Source organism: Oryx dammah, unplaced genomic scaffold (genome assembly GCF_014754425.2).
Source record: "Oryx dammah isolate SB20612 unplaced genomic scaffold, SCBI_Odam_1.1 HiC_scaffold_19, whole genome shotgun sequence".
Taxonomy (NCBI): domain Eukaryota; kingdom Metazoa; phylum Chordata; class Mammalia; order Artiodactyla; family Bovidae; genus Oryx; species Oryx dammah.
In genome coordinates, this window is record NW_024070203.1 from 25,121,352 (window position 1) to 25,135,985 (window position 14,634).

The following is a 14,634-nucleotide window of genomic DNA, read 5'->3' on the forward strand; positions in this document are numbered from 1 at the left end:
CTTTGACAAATTTCTTACAAAGCAAAAATAGTCTTACCATGTGATCCAGCAATCTTGCTTCATGAGATTTACCCAAATGAGTTAAAAATTTATGTCCACTCAAAAACTTGCACACAAATGTTTATACTAGCTTTATTTAAAATTGCCCAAACTTGGAAACAACAAAGATGTCCTTCAGTAGGTGAACTGATAATTAAACTACGCTACAGCCAGACAATAGGAATTATTCCGTACTAAAAAAAAAAAAAAAAAAAATGAGCTATCAAGCCACGAAAAGACACGAAGGAGTTTTAAACACATATTACTAAGTGAAGGAAGTCAAACAAAAGAGGCTGCATGCCGTATAATTCTAACTACGTGATGTTCTGGATAAAGCAAAACTATGAAGAAAGTAAAAGATCAGTGGTAGCCATGGGTTTGGGAGGATGGGGAGAGAGATTAATAAGTGAGGTACAGGGCATTAAAATATTCTATGTGAAACTGTAATGGCAGATACATAAAATTATGCAATTGTCAAAAACTCAGAACTATGCAATATAAAGAGTGAACCCTATATGTAAGCCATAGTCTTTAGACCATCATCATGTATCAATATTGGTTCATAAATTACAACAAATGTGCCACGCTGATACAAAATGTTAAGAATATGTGGAATTGCTGGGGTCGGGGGAGGCACTAGTAAATGGGAGCTCTCTGTAGCTTCTTGTAAAGCTAAAATTTCTAACAGTCTATTTTTTAAAATGTAGATAAAGATAGATTTTTACAACATTTGTATCTTTTGATTCAGCAATTTAATTTCTGAGAGTCTCTTGAAATGTAGGGCATAGCGGAAGGAAAACTTCACTCACAGAAGGGAAAATGGAAGCAATCTGTAGTTACCACTAACCACAGGGACAAAAGCAAATTAGAAAGTCGTAGCAGAAAATATTCTGAAATAACATGAACAATGCTTGTATAAAAGGGCAAGTGGGGAAAAAAAAAATGCTCCTAAAGATAACCACTATGGAAAAACTTGGTGTAAAACACCACCGACGGCTTCTAGTACATTGATAATGATAATTGCTACTGTGCTACCAAAGGTCATGATGGTACAGTTAGCTTTTTTAGTCTTTGCCCAATTTCTTATGAGATTTTGATATTATTTTCTTTAAAAAAAAAGTCTATAAATCTTCTAACTAGGAAAAGATATGACAAAAACAGGTGGCAATGCCAGATACCTAGTAACAATAGCACCATCTCCACCTCCACTGCCATTTCTTAGGAGTTTACTGCCTCTGGAAGCCACTGTTCTTGGTACTCTGATATGCTGTAACTCATCTGGATAACTCACTGAAAGTCACAGAGCTGCATGGGCAGGTTGTGTACATGGAACCAAATCAATTGCCATCTGAAGCTCAGGCTTAGTCAAAAGATACTATTGAGAACAAGAATCAGTAGTTACCCTAGGCATACAAAGATAGATGGGAAACAGAAATTCAGAGACCAAGAGAGGCGGTGAAGAATTTACTCACTCACCCACCTCAGCAAGCCTTTATTTACTGGGGATGTACTTATGAATAAAATGAAACCTCTGACCTTTGAGAACTCCTAATCTAGTCTCCCCAGAATCTTATATTCTGGGGAGTAGAAAAACAGATTATCTGGGCAAAAAAAAAAAGCAGGACAAGGAGGCATAAATTGGAACTCTTCTAGCAGTCCTGGGCATGTGGTCACCTTGAGTTTCCCCCACTGTCCAATGCATTGCAGATCCTGGAAGGCAGGAAGAATCCCCACAAACCACAATAACTGCCCCCCACCACACCCCCATGCGACTTTACCGAAGCTGAATTTGAGGGTCAGGAAATTCATTTCTGGTTCTACCTCCCACCCAGGCCCCACACAACATCAAGCATTTCAGATCAAGGATATCTGAATCATATGTCAGGCTGACTCACCTCTTCAAGTTCCCAGGCTGTGAATTTACAACACTATCGATAGGTTAAAGGAGGATCAAATTAGGGAGAGACACTATAACTTGCTCTGAGTTTCTCTGCAACAAAGTAGATTCACTCCTATTTCATCAAAACAGGGTGGCGGGGTGTGGAGGCAGTTCGGGAGTATGGCGTGGTGGGCAGCTGTTGAAAAATTTGCAGTGTGCTTTGGTAAATGGAAATAATCCATTATTCTTTTCTTCTTCTTCTTTTTAAACTGATTTTAAGTTATGTACCAAGTTAATGATGTTCTTTCCATTCATTGTGCTCTTCCTTTTATTTTGGTTCATGTGGAAAATGTTTATGGTAGGCTTTTGGAAGCTTGGTGACAAATTCAGAGTCTATAAAGTCCATGCTCTTTCGCTTAAGAAAGGGAAAAGGGAAGGAAGGTAGTGAGGGTTGAGCACCTGAGTGAAGTCTTCTCAGAGAAAACCCAGCAGGGCAGGAAGCAAAGGTGTACAGGTGAAGTCACCGAGCCCAGGGGCTTTCAGGAGAAGAGCTTCAGACTGGCCTCTCTCCTACACAGACCTGCTCAATCAGGGAGCGCTTAGCCCGAGGGGTGTTCAGAAACAGAAGCTCACAGAAGGGGTGCAAAACCATGCTAGGAACAGGAAAACCCCCCCAGAGAACTTGTGGGCTCAGCTCCCACGCAGCTTTCACACCCATTCACCCGACCTTTCACCTGCAGAAGCCCCGTTCTCTCCAGACCGACATGTAATGCCAGCACAAGAGGCCAGAGCTCTGGCCCCACGTGAGAAACCTTACTGGGACCCCCAGGGAAGCATGCCCAAGGGTGATTCAGCCCCTGTGACCGCTGTGGCATCTCCAAGTAGGGGAATATATACTATCAACCTATCCTCGGGACTCAGGGGGGAAACTCTACCGATGAATCATGGCAGCTCAGAAGCTTCTCACAGCCTCCCTGGGAACGCACTGAAAGACTGTGTGTGTCACCAGAGGCCTGGGCAGCTGCACAATTTTCATGTGAAATGAGACCACTGCATGAGTTTTGGTGGTCTCTTAGGATGTCTCATCAGTTCACGAGATGATCTATCCGCAGGTGATAGGGCTCAGAAATGTCAGGTGAAACATTCACAAGTCAGTGTGATTTTCAACTTTTTGTCAACTGGATACCTGGCTAACTTGGACGCATACTATCAACAGATGGAAACTCAGAGAAGGTGAGGGACTTGCCCAAAGACACACAGCTGTAACTTAGACAAACCTGGAGGTGGAACTCGGGCCCATGGTCCCCTTCCCCAACACTACCCTGCCTTGTTTAGAATGAAAACACCACACAAAGCGAAAGAAACAAATACATTTTAATTGGAAAATAAAGTAACAAGAAGGAAGAGTAAGACCCAAAGGCAATACATTCCTGGACAATCATAGACTGTGACATTTAAGAGCTCTGGGACAAATCTCTATTTTAAAATTTTATAATATCTTTAAATTAAAATATAATAAAATATATTTAGTTAATTAAAACAGACATTTAAATATAGTTTTAAATATCCCCTTTCCTACTCTGACACAAAACAGCATGCAAGCTAATATATTCTTTATGTCAATCTGGTGGCACTATCTAAACCCTGTTGTTCAGACTCTGAGAGCTGAAGGACACTCACTGAGCCCACTGTACAGACGAGAAAAGTAAGGTACAGCGAGAGGAAATGACCTGCCCACGGAAACTCAAGCAGCTCCAGGCAGAGGTGACACCAGCTCTAACATCACCCCCTATCCAGTCCTGTGGGACTCTGGGGGCCAAATGCACTTGCCCAGCTTCTACGGACACAGATGGTCAGTTTCCTCTGGCAGTCCTTAGCATCTCATGTGATTCTGTCCAAAGGTCGGGCATAATCTCGGAGGCAGGTGGCTGATTCTCTTGAAATGTATTGTAGCTACCAAGAGACAGGAGTGAACATGGTTAGTCCGTCAATGTGTACAGGAGAAGGGACCCTGAACAGCAATGAGCATGAAAGCAGATGAGTGTACTCTCTCAGTCCAAATAAAAGGTATTATATCCACACAAATGTAATAAAACTACAGAGCAAGTGCCAAGAATAAGGTAGCTGACATGGACAGCACTCCCTGATACATGGCTGTGTAGGAGAAAGCAAACTGAGAAAAAAATCTGTTTATCAAAAACAGTACTCTGTGTGTGTGTATGCCTGTGTGTACATGCATGTGTAAATGTACTGGAAAGCTCTGCAAGGATGTGTGCCAAACTGATAACCTAAGCAGAAAGGATGCAGAAACAAGAACTGGGGGCTGTGATCAAGAAAAAGCATTAGCCTTATCTGGACAGCCTTTTTTTTCCAAGCTAAAAAACATTCAGTTACTATTTATGTAATAAGTGATTGATTTGGAAAAAAGAGAGAGAGAAATGGAAATAGTATTCATTCATCTATCATCTGTTCAGGCTTCCCCAGTGGCTCAGCAGTAAAGAATCTGCCTGCCAATGCATAAGCTGCAGGAGAGCTGGGTTCCATCCCTGGGGTGGGAAGATCCCCTGGAGGAGGGCATGGCATCTCCAGTATTCTCGCTTGGAGAATCCCATGGTTAGAGGAGCCTGGTGGGCTACAGTCCCTGGGGTCAAAGAGTCAGAAGCAACTGAAGCGAATCAGCACATCATCGGTTCACTCAATTCTCTTAACGGCAACTCTGTGCCCGGAACAGAGCAAAATGAAAAGCACAGCCCCTGCCCACGAGGCGCTTCTGCTGTAACGTGTAAAGGGGGAGGTCTGCCTGCTTGGTATACATGTTCAGGGATGTTCTGTGTGCTCTGGTGAAGGAAAGAGACAGAGCAGAGTGGGAAAATAAAGTGATTTCCATGTTTCGAGGCAGATCCAGCGGCTGAAGCGAAGTCCTCAAGTGAATTTTGCCAAGACCTGCCATCTTAAAGCTAAACAATCAGGACAACACGTTGCAAATGGACAAAATTTTGGTAATTTTAAAGGAATCTCAGCTGTCTTTTTCACTTTTTGGCCACACCCCATGGGATGTGGGATCTTAGCCCCTAACCAGGGATCAAACCTTCATCCACTGCACTGGAAGGCAGAGTCTTAATCACTGGATCACTGGGGAAGTCCCTCAACTGAATTCACAAAGGACTATGACAGTACCAAGGATAGTTTGCAGTTCCCCCCTAATTTAACCTTCATGGATGAAGATGGCTTGGAAGCCTTTTACAGGCACTGAGTCTTTGGCTGTCTTTATCAGTACATATGGTTTACTCTGCTCAGCTAGAGCATCGCTTCGCTCTCCCATTCGCCAGAATTGCTGTTTTTATTTGAAACTCCAAAAATAACTCATGAGAAGCCTGCTGTGTGAGAGGAAGATGGTCGCACATAGCTCCAGGGAGGAAAAGAGAAAGCATTTGATCTGAATCACCTAAGAGCTGAAATTGAGTGCAAATATCTCCTGTAGCAACTGCTATATAACTAGTCATCCTTATCCTTTCAAAACCAAGGTGGTTCAACAAGGAAGTTTAATTGGAAAGAAAATTTCCAGACCAACTATTCTGTCAAAACCACATTAAATGAGGATAGTTCAGCAGTGACCATGGGCTTCCCAAGTGGTTCCGATGATAAAGAATCCACCTGGCAATTCAGGAGTCAGGGGTTCCATCCCTGGGTCGGGAAGATCCCCTGGAGAAGGAAATGGCAATTCACTCCAGTATTCTTGCCTGGAGAATCCCATGGACTGAGCTTGGCGGGCTACAGTCCACGGGGTCACAAAGAGTCAGACACAGCTGAGCGAGTAAGCACACGTGCACAGCAATGACCACATGGCCAGTCAAAGCTCTCAGGTGTTTTGGAAGAGAGGACGAAAGGGAAGGTGTGCTCTCCGATGTGAGTTAAATGCGGTAATATTCTATGTTCCTTTCTCCAGTTTCATGTGTCTTCTAGCCACCAGGCAAAAGGATTCACTTCTCTCTGGGTCAGTGTTACTGTGGGGACCACCCACCATGTGAAGTGTCTGCTAGTCTCCTGGAGAGAAGAAGCAGAATCAAAATCTCAGAGATAAAGAAGGGGAGAGAAAAGAATCTGACACTCACCATCCGAACCTGTTCATTCACTGCAGACCGTCCCATTCTAGGAGGATCACATTCATCTATGGGTTCATGGGGGACTGCAGTGACTGGGAATGACCTTCACCCTTGAACTTTTGTCTTTGCCACTTACTAGCTCTGTGACCTCAGCCAAGTTGTTTAACATCTCTAAGGAGCAGTTTTCTCATCTAAAAAGTTTAAAAAAAAGAAAGAAAGAAAAAAAGGATTATGCTGGTGCACCTCACTGGATGGTGAGGAAGACGGACTGTTGTCAACGTACATTAACCTGCTGACGGGCGATGGAGCCGGAATCCACGTGTAAGTGACCTAGCGCTCCATGGATGGGGAGTGTGTGTCGAGGAGAAAAGCGAGACAGAGCATCGGGTGTTTCCTTGCTACTCAGAATGATCAGCCATGGTCCAGTAGCATCACCGTTACCTGGGCGTTCATCACTGGTGCGGAATATCAGCTCCACTTGGCTTAAGTGACAGCATCTGCATTTAACAAGAGCTCCTAGAAGCTTATGTATGGCTCACATTCGAGAAACAATGGCCTCAGCCACCTCTCAGGTGTGAGATTCTGCACTCGGTGACCTGAATCAAGAAAAGTGCCCTTTAAGGGGGAGAAGTGGGTTCCCCAGAGGACCACCTGCGGTGGGAACCATTTCTGGATCCTGTCCTGGATTGCCATCCAGTCTTCCTGCTTCCTGTCTGCAGGGGGGAAATCGGGGCAGATCCCAGGCCCTACTGAAACCAAGGCATTCTCCATCAGCCTGGCTGGGCCACTCCGGGGTCCAGAGCCATGTCATCACAAATGTCCCTGAGTCATCACACACGCCTGGAAACAGACCTTGAGCATGGAAAAGAAGATGAAAACAGCTGGTAACAAGCAGTGGAGTGGAGCAAGCAAGGAGTGGAGGCCTTGGGAGGGCAGAGTGAACCACAGATCATGGAGCCTCTGCTATAAGACACGGCCGCATCCAGTCAAGAAAGAAGTCCTACACATACACGGATCGTGCTTGTGTGTGCACAGAACGTCTCCAGAATGACAGACGAGAATCTTCTGAGAGTGACTGCCTCCCGGGAGGAAGATTTGTTACCTGGAGAAGTGGAACCTGCAGTGGACACTTTACTTTCACTGCATGTCTTTCTGGACCATCTCAATTTTCATTGGTGTGAATATATTCCAAAGAAGAGAAGGAAGGGAAGAAAGAAGGGGGGAAAAAAAAAGGAAAGGAAAGGGAGGAAGGGACATTCAATTTAAAAGAAAATAACTGAAAATAATAGACAACTGAGTCACTTGTTGTGTAGGGTTAAGTTTAAAAGTCCTCCCTGGAAAATTCAGGCCACTACGCCTTTTTGTTTTTTGCTTAAAGTCACATCACTTAGCCTGTAATCCTTCGTTGAGGCTGAGCACTTGGTCCCAGCATACCTGTGTCTGAAAATGCTCAGAAATCTGGAGAAATTCAATCAGGAATGTCCCATGTGGCAGAGCACTAGCTTATTTATTTGTCCCCAAGCTCACAGATACACCCTCCTCTCTAGAGACACCCTTCTCTCTAAAAATGCCAGACGGTCCTGACTCCAGCCCACTTAGCTCAGTGAGGCAAGGTAAGATCTTTCCCAGAAGATGCATTAAGTCCTGGTTTCCGGAGATTTCCAAGGACTCAAGTGGAGTCAGGGGATACAGCGCTTATACTTTGTGTGAATGTGTAAGTGTGAACTGAGATAAGAAACAAAATGTAAGGCAACATGGCAAATCCTAACTGTAGAACAAGCAGTACTGGCCATGCTCAGCTTACAAGGTGCTTCCTAAATCCTTACCGGGAGGAACAATAGAAACCTGAAGATTAGGATGAGGCCTGAGGACCAGCGAGGTCAGGGGCGAGACCGGGAATGAAACGCTGTGCTTTTGTTGTCCCCGGGCACACCCTTTCCTTCATGTCCCAGTGCCCCAGCCATCTTCAGAAAAGATCCACACATCTCCTGGCGCTGGACACATGGCTGGTGTCCAGCCATGTTGGTGGCTGGATGTTATTTCTTCATAAAAAGTATTACTGAGTCTTCAGCTGAGCATTTATTCTATTGATAAGAACAGCAAGGATGGTGTTGTTCCCTTGAGGTGCGTGGTGACTACTGATGATGTCTGTCTAGCTGACTGGATGAGAGGCCAGCTCTCGCATCACGAACTCTTGGGTTGCATCCCTGTTACTTGCAGCTGTCGACGTTTGGTAAGTGGATCTCTTGAGCCTCCGATTTCTTCATTTTTTAAAAACGGCAACAACAACAACTAGTATTTATCAAGTGTGAACTATGTGTGTACTCCGAGCCAGCATTATTCTAAGCACTTTACCAACTCACTGAGTGCTCATAACATACCATTATTGTTCTTGGTGTACACAGGAGAAAGCTGAGGCCCAGAAAGGTTAAGTAATCTGCCCAACTTCACATAGCTATTAAACGTCAGTCCTGGGATTCCATGGGCGGTCTGATGGGAGCCTGTGCTTCAACCGTCACACACAAATGCTCTCACGAGGTTGTCAGAGGTGGTGTTATGAGATCATAAAAAATAATACACTTACTGGGCTGCCTGGCACAGAGTAAGGGCTCAAGAGGTTACAGAAGTTAATGATTAGAAGTTAATGTCTTTGGTTAGGCAAAAACACAGGATTACTATAGCAGGCACGTGGTTGATGGCAGCGGGGGTTGGGGGGGGGGGCGGAAGCTGCTGCCTGCTATGGTACTATTCCTGGACAGGTGTCCTCCCCACCTGTCCCCAGCTGGCATTCTGCCTTGGAGTCTTGGCACAGGCAGGAACAGGGGCGCCGTGCCCATGAATCTCTGCGCTGACCTCTCCCGTGGGGAGCTTGCATGGAGATCTACGTGGGGGCAGCCTCAGCGGGGGGGGACCAGGTCTGAGATTCACCTGGTGGGAAGAACCATCAGATTCCAGAACCAACAGTTCTAACCCCAAGGCAACTGACATGTGCTTCTGAGATTCTCCACAAATGGTTCATCACACAGATTTGGGGGAAAGGGGCGGGAAGATCCCTCGTACGGAAGAGGCAGAGTGATCTCAAAAAACTGGTGCAATTAGAGCCCTGGCGTGGCAACCGCTATGGACAGTGGGGTGATTGTCCGCCACTCTCTCCATCCTCGGGTGGACACTCTCCGTTCTGTTCGGGTCCTGGGCAGGCAGCAACACCCATGGAAGGGGCCATCCTCTTGTCTCTGTTGGAGGCTGGCTTAGGAGGACAAACTGGCCCCAGCTGGCCAATAAGACACAAGGGGAAGTAGACTGGGGATTTCTGGGGAATATTTTTTCCCTAACAGAAAATAGATAGTTTGCCCTAAGAAGATGCCCTTCTTCCTGCCTGCCATGCTTCCAGCTCTGGATGCTGTCATGACCAGGTGCCGACTGCAGCAGAAAAGGGTGGCTCAGAGAAGCGAACCCAGTGCCCTGATGAGCCCGAGCTATCAAATGCCTCCTTTCTGACACACCTGACCACACCAGGTGCTGGGGGCAGGCGGGAGCGGGAGTCGGGGGGGAACATGGGGAAACAGAAACCCCTGAGCACCAGAGGTGGAAGCACAAACAGGTAGTCATTCTGGAAAACAATCTGGTGGTGCTTGTGAAATGAAGCTTGAGCAGCATCGTGACTCACCCCCCCCCACCCCATCCCCAGCCCTGCGTCGGCATCAGAGAGATTCTCCCACTGGCCACGCGGACACAGAACTTGGCTGAGCTTCTCCCTGAAGTGTGTCAGCAGGGATGCAGGAAGTAAACAAGGCAGGGCCTGCAGTCAGGGGAAGGTGGACATTGCCCCTCACATGAGCCCAGCATGCACAGGCCAGCAGGAGTGGAGCTAAAAACAGAAGGCGGCTCTGAGTAAAAAGGAAAACAGAGGGACATCTATAACAGAATCCTGTTTGTCAAAATGAGAAACAGATACCTGATCAGAACAAAACAGGAGGTACCACATGGGGCACACAGCAAACACACTGAGAGGAGTGGGAGTCTCAGAAGCTCCTAGGGAAGAGCTGCTCTCTCTCTATAACTTCCCCAGTCCCAGGAAAGACACGATGCTGTATGTGATTGTCACATCTCAGACTGCCATTGCTGCCCTTAAGGTGGTCCTCTCTTCTCCACCGCAATCCCTCAGACTTCTGGGAAAGATCTGGTAGCCCAGAAATACCATGTATACCCGCCCAGCACCATTTTCTTTCCAGTTTTGCCCCTAAGTGTGTCTGCTTGTACAAAATCCCTTCCTGCACACCACCGCCTTCTCTCCTCCTGAAACATGTCTTTGAAATACATTCCCCAAATTGGGACACAAGGTCGAAGTGATGCTTTGATAACTCCTGGCAACTGGTTTTCCCCAAAGAACAATATAAGATGCCACAAACCATGGAAGCACATGCCAGGTTCCCCCCAAATTCTTAGAATAAATTTCAAATTCTATTAGTCTAACTCTTGGTGACTTACTTTTGAACTGTGGTGTTGGAGAAGACTCTTGACAGTCCCTTGGACTGCAAGGAGATCCAACCAGCCAATCCTAAAGGAAATCAGTCCTGAATATTCATTAGAAGGACTGATGCTGAAGCTGAAACTCCAATACTTTGGCCACCTGATGCAAAGAACTAACTCATTTGAAAAGACCCTGATGGTGGGAAAGATTGAAGGCAGGAGGAGAAGGGGATGACAGAGGATGAGATGGTTGGATCACATCATCAACTCAATGGACATGGGTTTGAGTAAGCTCCAGGAGTTGGTGATGGACAGGGAAGCCTGGCATGCTGCAATCCATGGGGTCGCAAAGAGCTGGACGCGACTGAGCAACTGAACTAACTGACTGACTTGTGACTTGCAGGTGGTGGGTCGCCACAGTCACACTGTTCTGGTGAGCCTTACTTTCCCTCCCAGCTTCACTGATGCTCTGTATTTCCTTTTATGAGATCTGTCTGCCTTAGGAGATCTGTCTCCACATAAATGGACCGCCCTCACTCAGGTGGGCTGAGAGGATGGTGTGAAAGTTGGGGCGGAGGAGCAGCAGCCTGAGGTCACCCAGGAAAGAAGGAAAAACAGAGGGATACAAATGGAAACGTTTGCATGAAAAACTGCACTTTAAAAAGCCCTACATCTGGGATTTCCATGGCAGTCCAGCAGCTGAGACTTCACCCTCCAAGGCATGGGAGGGTGTGTGGGTTTGATCCCTGGTCAGGGAGTTAAGATCTCACATGCATCCTGGCTAAAAAAAAAAAAATAAATAACCCAAAAGATTAAAAAATAATCAATACTGTGGCAAATTCAATAAAGATTTTTTAAATGGTTCACATTTTAAAAAATCTTAAAAAAGAAAAGTCTTACATCCACTGAGAATGTGACTGCATCATAAAATGTCTGCACACACTGGAGGGGTGGAGGGAACTTGCAGGAGTGACCGTAAGAGCTGGAGTGCTGTGGATTCTGGCTCTGGGGTTTTGGGCATTCTTTAGAATTTTTTTAGCATCCCTGGTGGCTCCTGCTCACCCCTGACTCCATCTCCCCAGCACGCAGGCTTCTCTGCAGACTGGGAAGTCCGTGGAGTGCTCCTCTGCCCTCGGATCAGGCTAATTCCCACACTTCCTTCCTGGCCCAGCTTCATCATCATTTCCCCTGGGAAGAATCCCCCTGCCTCTGAGAGCTGATTCAAGGCCTGTTCCCACCCTGCCCAGACAGCCTGTGCTTCTCTGGTCCCAGGGTCAGTAACAGCGATGGCTTGAGCTGGACTGCTTCAACAATAACCTTTTGATTAGAAGCTTGGCATGTCAGGGAGTGTACAGAAACACATGGACTGTGCCAGCCACAGCAGCAGAGTCTGGTCTGGGAGAGGGGAGAGCGAGGACAGAGGGAGAGGTCCTTAGATGGTCTTGCTCTTGCTTCTCCCCTTCTACTCCCGACCCCTGCACCACCAATCCAACCAGTTCTTCAAGCACTTATTTCTCAAGTGCTTGTTATCGCCAAGACACTGGGATGAGCAACTGCAACACCAAGGCCATTGAGTGTTGAACATAGGTAGGGAGTCAAAGCTTTGACATGAGGAATTTCAGATAACCATGGAGGAAGGGAGTGAGAGATAACAAGACAAGACAGTGGAAGATGGATGGTGTGTGGGTACCGTATGGGTTTGGGTGCAAGGCAGGTCCCTGTGGGCTGCAAAGGGAAGTCCTCTGAGAACCCGGATGGGAAGGAGGGTCATAGGGTAGGGGAGTGGGGGAGGGGCTGGATGGGGGAGGGGCGCTGCATATTAGGGGTCGGTGAGGAGCCCGTGGAGGCTGGAACAGAAAGAAAAGGTCAGGGAGTCCTGGGAGCGTGTGTAGGGGCCAGAATTTTGAGGACCTTGAAAGCTAGGCAGAGGAATCAGTGCTGGGAAAGGGCAGGTGAGGACCATGGATCGCCGTGTAGCTGATGAGAAGTTTCTGGGGAGACAGGCCTCGGGTAGCCCTCAGGGAGGACAAGGGAAAGAACCCAGTTATTTAGAGTAACCCCCGCAGAAGTCACAGCAGGGACTGAGACACAGGGGACCCAAACTTCCCTTCCCATCTGCCAACACGGCCGCCGTCACCCACCCGTCACAGCATACTGTCGCTGTGACCCCAGGTGGGACCGCAGAATTTTCTGCCAACTGATGCTCTGGCAGCCCCCTACCGATCCATCCAGGGTGACAGGAACTGCCAGGCAGAGATCTGACCTGTCACCCCCTTCTCATTAGCTTCTTTTATCATCTTCCTAAAAGAAAATGTCTTGCTGGAATGTTTGGCACGTATGTGGATCCGTCACCTTGCTAACTGCCTGTCTCCAACTAGGATTGAAGCTCCACATCTGCCTTGTTCAGAATGCCGGGCACCTAGCAGAGCAGGGTGCTCAGCAGGTTATCTGGGGGAATGAATGGACAAAAGAATAAACGGAAGTCCCCCGGGGGCTGGGGCTGAGTCAGGTTTATACAGCTGCCCCCCGCTGCATAGGATACCCAGCACAGAGTCGCCCATGGGGGTTCAGGGAAGTCTGCCAGCTCTTCCTCATGCCTCAGCTTCAGGGAGTGATGAAGCCCTTCTTCCTCTGTGGGGATTATGCTGAAGACTGGCCTTACCATTGTGCAATGTCTGTTGTTAGCAGTTTCAGCCTTAAGACCCTCACTCCCTTCCTCCCCTCCCTTCAGGGCCCGGGACTGGGCATCAGACTGGCCTGAGGACAAGAACGAAGGGCAGAGAGGCCACAGTGAAAGAGACAGGAGGAAGAGACCCCCAGGAGATGTCACAAGTTCGTGCACACTTGTGCACACGCACATGAGTTGTGAAGGCTGGCTCTGGTTTGGATAATTCAGGAAACTCGCTATGTGACCATGGCTGAGTCACTCCTGCCCTGGGCTTCAGTCTCCCTGGTGATAAAACGTGGCCAGTGAAGACGAACATTTCCAAGGGTCCTTCAAGAATGAAAATGCTAGGAATAAGAAATCACCTAGGGTTACACTTCGGAGAGCGATGTCGATGGGACTGGAGCTTTTTCATGGCTTTTGAGGGCCTAGCACACAGTATGTCAAATATATGAAACCTACTCAGATCCCCCTTAAAAAAATATTCCCAGATAACTGCAAAAGCTGAGTAGAACTCGATAAGTTGCTATAAAGTTACATATTAACACATAATGTTATTTCAGTTTTGCAGTTTCGTTTTCATATTTTGAGACTAGTCATTGTATCAATATATAAGTTTTCTAACCTCCCAGAATTCTGAGAGGTCGCAGGCACTCTGCTGGTAGAGCCTTCCTAGTCAAAAGGACCTATCTGAGGTGTTTGGTGAAAATGCCCATTTCCGGGCATTAACTCCCTCCTCCCCCTACCAGCCACTGAATCAGAAAATTGGGTGGAGGTGCCTAGGAATCTGTATTTTAGCAAGATTCTCAGGTGATCATTTGCAAACTAAACTTTGAAAACCACTGCCATAAAAAGCAACTGAGAAAAGAACCTAGGGTAGGCGATTCTGGAGCACGAAGCAGGGTTATAAAGGGGACTGAAGAAGGAGAGGTGAAACAGAGATGACAGCGCGGTGGCTCCTGCTTTGCATGTGTGCACACTGCTTCTGCCCACGTGCGTCCTGCGTGTAAACACGCTTTGCAAAACCCTAACTCACCCGGTGCCGAGCCCCTTCCTGAGGGGGATACTCACACTCACATGGCCTGGGTCTACATCCGCTTTCGTGATTTGCGGGAAGAGAACGTTTCCAACATATGGAGTGCAAGACTTGAAGACTGAAACCACCGCTACCGGGGACTGGTACTACAGAACGACATATAAATAGTGCTGGCACCCAGATGTTTGCTGCAATTGGTGCTACCTTTGATTGGTGACAGATACTAGCTCCAGCAGCAGGCGGTCTTAGCTCATCCGTGGAGAGGGAGGTTTCGTTTAACGTCAAGCCATACGCACCAGTTTTTAGATACGTGCTTGCATGTGTGCGTGAACATGTTGTTGTTGTTTAGCTGCTAAGTCATGTCTGACTCTTTTGTGACCCCATGGACTATGCAGCCCACCAGGTTCCTCTGACCATGGGATTTTCCAGACAAGAATATTAG

The 14,634-nt window shown here is 47.1% G+C and overlaps 1 long non-coding RNA gene across 6 annotated transcripts in view; it reads right to left on the reverse strand.

Annotated features, from left to right (window-relative positions):
* Positions 1 to 3,269: 3,269 nt before the first annotated feature.
* LOC120878881 overlaps positions 3,270 to 14,634 on the reverse strand; it is a 222,585-nt gene continuing 211,220 nt past the window's right edge. For all 6 annotated transcript variants that reach the window (XR_005724644.1, XR_005724647.1, XR_005724642.1 and 3 more), the window contains one exon: positions 3,270 to 3,871. This is a non-coding gene — a long non-coding RNA (uncharacterized LOC120878881). The remainder of the gene's footprint in view (positions 3,872 to 14,634) is intronic.